Source organism: Palaemon carinicauda, chromosome 36 (genome assembly GCF_036898095.1).
Source record: "Palaemon carinicauda isolate YSFRI2023 chromosome 36, ASM3689809v2, whole genome shotgun sequence".
In the NCBI taxonomy this organism is placed as follows: Eukaryota; Metazoa; Arthropoda; class Malacostraca; order Decapoda; family Palaemonidae; genus Palaemon; species Palaemon carinicauda.
In genome coordinates this window covers 41120685-41128206 of record NC_090760.1, presented here as the reverse complement: position 1 = coordinate 41128206, position 7522 = coordinate 41120685, and positions in this window count along the sequence as shown.

Here is a 7522-nt window from a genome sequence, read left to right as displayed (position 1 = left end):
TTTCAACTACTGAATCATATAACCACTTTCACATTCATCTTTTAACTGCTGAATCATGGAACAACTTTCACATTCATCTTTTAACTACTGAATCATGGAACCGCTTGCACGTCCATTTTTTAACTACTGAATCACATAACCACTTTCACATTCATCTTTCAACTGCTGAATCATGAAACCATTTTCACATTCATCTTTTAACTGCTGAATCATGGAACCATTTTCACATTCATCTTTTAACTACTGAATTATGGAAACACTTTCACATTCATCTTTTAACTACTGAATCATAGAACAATTTTCACATTCATCTTTTAACTACTGAATCATCATGACACCACTTTTACATTCACCTTCACCTTTTAACTACAGAATCATGTAACCACTTTCACATTCATCTTTTAACTGCTGAATCATGGAACAACTTTCATTGAATCATAGAACCACTCACATTCATCTTCTAACTGATAAATCATGAAACCACTTTCACATTCATCTTTCAACTACTGAGTCATGGAACCTCTTTTACATTCATCTTTTAACTGCTGAATCAAAAGGCCACTTTCACATTCATATTTCACTTAATGAATCATGGAACCACTTCCACATTCATCTTTTAACTGCTGAATCATGGAACCACTTTCACATTCATGTTTTAACTCCTGAATAATGGAACCACTTTCACATTCATCATTTACCTACTGAATCATGGAACCTTTTATACATTCATCTTTTAACTGCTGAATCACGAAGCCGCTTTCACATTCATCTTTCAACTGCTGAATCATGAAACCACTTTCACATTCATCTTTAAACTACTGAATCATGGAACCTTTTACATTCATCTCTTAACTACTGAATCATGAAACCACTTTCACATTCATATTCCAACTGCTGAATCATGGAACCACTTTCACATTCATATTTCAAACGTTGAATCATAGAACCACTTTCACATTCATGTTTTCACAATTGAATCATGGAACCACTTTCACATTCATCTATTAACTGCTGAATCATAGAACCACTTTCACATTCATCTTTTAACTCCTGAATCATGGAACCACTTTCACATTCATCTTTTAACTCCTGAATCATGGAACCACTTTCACATTCATCTTTTAACTACTGAATCATGGAACCACTTTCACATCATCTTTTAACTACTGAATCATGGAACCACTTTCACATTCATCCTTTAACTGCTGAATCACGCAGCCACAAAACTCCTCCTTTTCAGAAAATTCACTTTCAACCTACTCAGTCACCCCTTTCAAATTAGGCAACTCCTTCCGATGCTTTTGTAATTTTACCCATTTTTTTCTGTGAGTTTCTCTATTTTTAATTCCCACATGATCAGGCTGCCAGATTCTTTATTTGCTAATATTGTTAATAAGACAATTGCTATCATATCCTCTTTGAGACAGCATAACCTTTTCCATCCGTCTAATCATAACCTTTTGCTCAATGAATGGATGGTATAATAAATGCTTTAAAGGTATTTTAAAGGTTTGAAGGCCCATCATGAATGGCAGGGGCAAGCGACAGTGATATTGCCCTAGAGACTGACCCTACTCGTATATACATATGATCAGCGCCCAAGCCCCTTCTCCACCCACCTTATCGAATAGGACAATGCCCTAGAGACTGACCATATATAATCGTATGATTAGCGCCCAAGCCCCATCTCCACCTAAACTAGGACCAAGGAGGGCCAGGCAATGGGTGCTGATGAGTCAGCAGATATACTGCACCTGTAGGCTTCCCTAAACACCGCATCCTTAGCTCACAAGGATGGTGAGATTGCAGCGAAGAAAGAAACTATCGAGTTTGAGAGTGACTCAAACCCCAGTCTGGCGTTCGCCAGTCAGCCTTTAAACTACTACCACCTTCTTAAAAAGTTTAAACAGCCGTTTCCAGCTTTGCTGAAATCACTCTTATTAAATGACTAGAGTTTATATAATTAGGATAAATACAAATTACTTTTAAAATTTGGGATTTTTTGCCACACAAACATTTGGATATCCCAGGAATGCAAAAAAGTCAACTAAAGCACTTTCATACAAAATGAAATAAAATTATTTAACAAAATGTGACATGAAAACCAAACCTAAGTTAAAACCATAGTTAAACTTGACAGACATCAACTTAACATAAACCAACATACCGGACCCTAACTTAACGTAACCCAACATATCTGATCTCAACTCTACAAACCTCAACTTACCAGGCAACATAAAACCTCAAATCATCAAATCTACACTTGATAAACCTCATCTATCAGACTTCAACTTATTAGACTTTGCCTTAAAAGATCCCAACTTAATAATCATCAACCTACCACACTAACTTTACAAACCTCAACTGCATGGAAATCAATTTATCAGAAATTTTTTTATGTAGTGATTTTTGTATAATTAAACTCTTTAAAGTGTACTGTAGCATACATAAAAAGGTATACCAGATTTTTTGAATTTGTCTATCCAGGGATGAGAAGCGTTAGGGGGCAGTGAAGGGAGTGGTAACGAATAGAGGGTTAGGCTTGAAATTAAATAGAGTTTAGTATGAGAAAGTGAATATACCCATTGTAATGTATGGATCAGAGTTGTGGTTATGAAAGTGACGGAGAGACAGATATTAAATGCGTTCAAGATGAAATGTCGAGGAGAATGGCTGGTGTATCTCGATTAGATAGGGTTAGGAATTAAGTAGTGAGGGTGAGAGCGGGTGTAAGAAATGAATTACCAGTTAGAGTGGATATGAATATATTAAGGTGGTTTCGCCATGTAGAGTAAATGGAAAATGGCCATCTGCTGAATAAGTTAATAATGCAAGAAAGTTGATGGGGGAAGTACTAAAGGAAGGACAAGGTTTGGGTGGATGGATGGAAGGAGTGAAGAAAACTCTGGGTGATAGAGGGATAAATATGAGAAAGCAAAAGAGCGTGCTAGAGATAGAAATGAATGGCAAGCGATTGTGACACAGTGCTGATACGCCATGCTGTTTTGTGCCCGCTGAGGTACCAGCAGTAAGAGATTCAGCATATAAAGCTTCACTGTGGTGGAAAACGGGGAAGGGTGGGCTGAGACACCCTAGAAGTACCAACCAGACTCGGTTGAATCCCTCGTCAGGCTGGTAGGAATTAAGAAAAGAAAAATCCACTTCAGTTCTTTTTTGTTGGTCAGCTACCTCCAAACTATTGGGGGAAGTGCCATGGTAGGTAACTCACTCTATATCATTTTTAAGTACAGTACTATCATTATCATTACTACTCGCTAAGTTATTATTATAGTTATTAGCTAGGCTACAATCCTAGTTGGAATACCATGATGCTACAAGCCCAAAGGCTTCAACAGGGAAAGTAGTCCAGCGAATAAAGGATACTTTAATAAGAAATATCTATATACGAAGTAATAAAAATTATATATTAAATACTCTCAGATTAATCACTTTAAAATAGATATCATATATAAACTAGTATTACAAACCGGATGGTACCTTCTGGAAAGATCTGACTGCAAAGGATAGTCAGAATTATAAAAAATCTAATGCAACATGCATAATAAATTAACTGAACGACAGTGCCCGATTAAAATCTAGATCAGGAATAAAAAATTTAAAAGACAGTAAGTTCCTGTCCAACAAATTAAGGAGACTCAACATCTGAAAACCAAACGGGAGAACAATACTCAAAAGGCGATAGAATGACAGAATTAAAACATTTCCTCATGATAGATTGATCCACTGCCTCAATATATTTTTTTTGTGCAACTTTCGACAAAACAGACCAAATTTCTTTCTCAAGAAGTAAATTTGCTGTGAAGAATCACAACTAGAAATTTTGAGGAGTCATATACAGTGGAACCTCTACATACGAATTTAATCCGTTCCAGAACCAACTTCGGATGTAGAAATTGATCGGATGTCGAAACGAATTTTCCCATAAGAATACATTGAAATAGGATTAATCCGTGGTTGAGCCCAAAAACCTATGATAACTTCTTAATAAACTACTACACATAATTTTCCCATGAGAATAATGAACACTAAATTAGATAATAGACATGTAAATAAGAAGAATAGACATGTAAATAAGAAGAATTAGCAAAAAATGATAAATAAGAAACGGGTTTTTAGCGTCACTTTACCTTAGAAACTCCAGCGCAGGTGTTGTTCGTCTTCGCTACGCAGAGAGGAGAGAGGAGACGGACGGACGGCGAGGAGGTAGAGAGGTTAACTACGATAAACGTAACACTACCGTAACTTATTCTAACTTACACTAAGTGAACTTTAACATAACTTAGCTTATTTTTTTTTTATTTTTATATTTTATATTTTTTTTTACATTTTCTTTTTTTCTTTTTGATGATTACGTAATTTTAATCACTATCACTTACATTTAAAATTGACTGAATTTCTTTTGCTTCACTCTTTTCCGTTTTCTGTGTTTCACTTTCTTCCTCTTCACTCTTTGCCGTTTTCTTCGGTTCACTTACATCCTCTTCATCGCGAGTTCGCTTCGCAGTTTTTTTAAAGAAAGCATCGATAGATAATTGCTTCGTACGGCTTTTCAGAATGTTTCGAAAGTGCGTTAGGCAAACATCATCGAATTGAGAAACTACACGACAAACCTGCAATTTCTTTGGATGGTATTTGTCGATGAAGTCGACCACGTCTTGATATTTTCCTAACACCTCTTTTATTTGCGCTGAACCTAACACATGTTCTACCTCCTCGCTCTCTTCCTCGTCATCACTCATGTGCTCCGACATAGCATGGAGTTCCTTGAGCTCATCCGTCGTCAGTTCGTCGTGATGTTCGGCGACGAGTTCCGTAACGTCATCTGCGTCGACCTCCAGACCCATGGACTTGCCAAGGGAGACGATTTCCTCTACGGCTTCCGCTGCACCGACCACGGGATCAGGTTCGGGGTCAAAACCCTCGAAATCTCGGGGAGAAACTGCATCAGGCCACAGCTTCTTCCATGCAGAATTGAGGGTCCGTCGAGTTAATCCCACCCAAGCCTGATCAATGATCTTTAAGCAGTGCACGATATTGAAGTGGCCCCTCCAAAATTCACGCAAAGTTAAGTTGGTGCTTTGCGTGACATTAAAGCACTGCTTGAATAAGTGCTTGGTGTACAGCTTCTTAAAATTAGAGATGACTTGCTGGTCCATGGGCTGGAGGATAGAGGTGGTATTTGGTGGAAGATACAGCACCTTTATGAACTTGAATTCATCGAAGATATCATCTTCAAGTCCGGGGGGGTGAGCGGGTGCATTGTCAAGGCATAGCAGGCATTTTAAAGGCAATTTCTGCTCATGAAGATACTTCTTCACAGAAGGACCGAAAACTTGGTTTACCCATTGCACAAAGAATTGCCTAGTGACCCAGGCCTTCGAGTTGGATCGCCAGAAAACATGAAGCTGATCCTTATCGACGTTGTGTGCTTTAAAGGCCCTAGGGTTCTCTGAATGGTAAACAAGCAAGGGCTTAACTTTAAAGTCCCCGCTAGCGTTGGCACATAGAGCAAGAGTCAACCGATCCTTCATTGGCTTATGCCCAGGCAATTTCTTCTCTTCAGCAGTGATGTAGGTTCGACTCGGCATCTTCTTCCAAAACAGCCCAGTTTCATCACAATTGAACACCTGCTGCTCTACGTAGCCTTCTTCCTTTACGATATTTTCGAATTTCTTAACAAAGTCAGTTGCAGCCTGTGTCCGCACTAGCAGCCTCTCCATGGCGAACAACTGAATGAATCCCGGACCGTTTCTTAAATTTCTCGAACCAGCCACGAGATGCCTTGAAATCATCTAAGGAAGGCTCGGTTGAACTCTCCCCAGCATCACCCACAGAGCTCTCCTCCTTCAAGTCCGTAAAGATGGCGTGCGCCTTCTCGCAGATAACGGTTTCGGTGATGGTGTCGCCAACGATCTCTCTATCCTTAATCCACACTAGTAGAAGTCGTTCCATCTCTTCTATGATAGGGGTACGGCGTTTGGAAATTATAGTGATCCCCTTAGAAGGTTTCACTGCTTTAATAGCTTCCTTCTGTTTAAGGATTGTCGAGATCGTCGACATATTACGGCCATACTGTTTAGCAAGTTCACTCACGCGGATGCCACGCTCATGTTTTTCAATAATTTCCTGCTTAATTTCTATAGAAAGCATTTCCTTCTTCCTTTTCTCACCACTACCACTACCACTGGCAAAACTAAGCCTTTTTGGACCCATGATTTACGTAAATTATCGTTAATGGATGCACGTAAAAAATCACGATTAATTCACAGTTAATATCACAACGCAAAGAGCACAACCGCACGAAGCCGACGAGAACAGAGGACTGACCCAAGCCGCGCTAATTGAGCGTCCCTCCGAGGTCGATGTGCTGCCTTCTATCGGCGGAAATAAAAAACACTTCAGGCGCTATGAGCACCGACTACGCGTACGAGTATTGTTTACTTCGGGTGTCGAAAAAAACATTCGGGTGTAGAGTCGGAACGTGTTCGAATTGTACTTCGCGTGTCGAAAAATTCGGATACAACCGGTACGACGAAAATTGCTACTTCGTGTGTCGAAATAAAATTCGGGTGTAGAGTCAAAAATTTGCTCGAATTTTACTTCGGATGTTGGAAAATTCGGATGTAGATACGATCGGATGTAGAGGTTCCACTGTATAGTTAAAGAAATAGTGACGATGCAAAGATCTGGATGTTGTGGAGCCACTGTCCTCAACCTATTTACAATCACTCTTCATTTTGTCCGGGTTCAACTTCATCTCCAATAATTTACACCATGGACTAATTTTAGCCACTTCTCTATAAGGGATTCAGCAACCCCAGAACTACATCCAAGAGATGGAATTGATAGAGAGTAGCATCATCAGCACATGCAATAGGCTTGTTTTTCCAAGACAAGCCACACATACTGCATTTATGGCAGTTGTATGCAAAAGTAATGGGCCCAGCCCACTACCATGACGAACACCCAATACTATATTCCAACTAGTTATGGTGCTCATCAACAACTACTCTTTGCAATCTCTTACTTAACAAAATAATGATCCTAAGAAAAAGAATACAATGGGCAGGGCGTGTTGCAAGAATGGAGGAGGAAAGAATGCCAAGAAGGGTCTTCTTGGCACGTGTAGATTAACGTAGACCTGAACGACCAAAAAGAAATTGGAGGAGGTGTTTAGAGGTGGATATACAGCAGAAGGGTTTGAACACTACAGATTAGATGACTGTGGCACAGGACAGAAGAGATTGGAATAATCTATCAAGAGCAGTCATGAGTCAACAAGTGGCCCCAAGACCAGTGGAGTAAGTAAGAGTAGATTGGAGGAGGTGTTTAGAGGAGGATATACAGCAGATTAGATGACTGGCAGAGGACAGAAGAGACTGGAATAATCTATCAAGAGCAGTCAGGGGTCAACAAGGGGCCCCAAGACCAGTGGAGTAAGTAAGAGTAAGCAAGCAAGCAAGCAAGAAACACCTACTCCAATCTGGTAAGTTTAAAAACA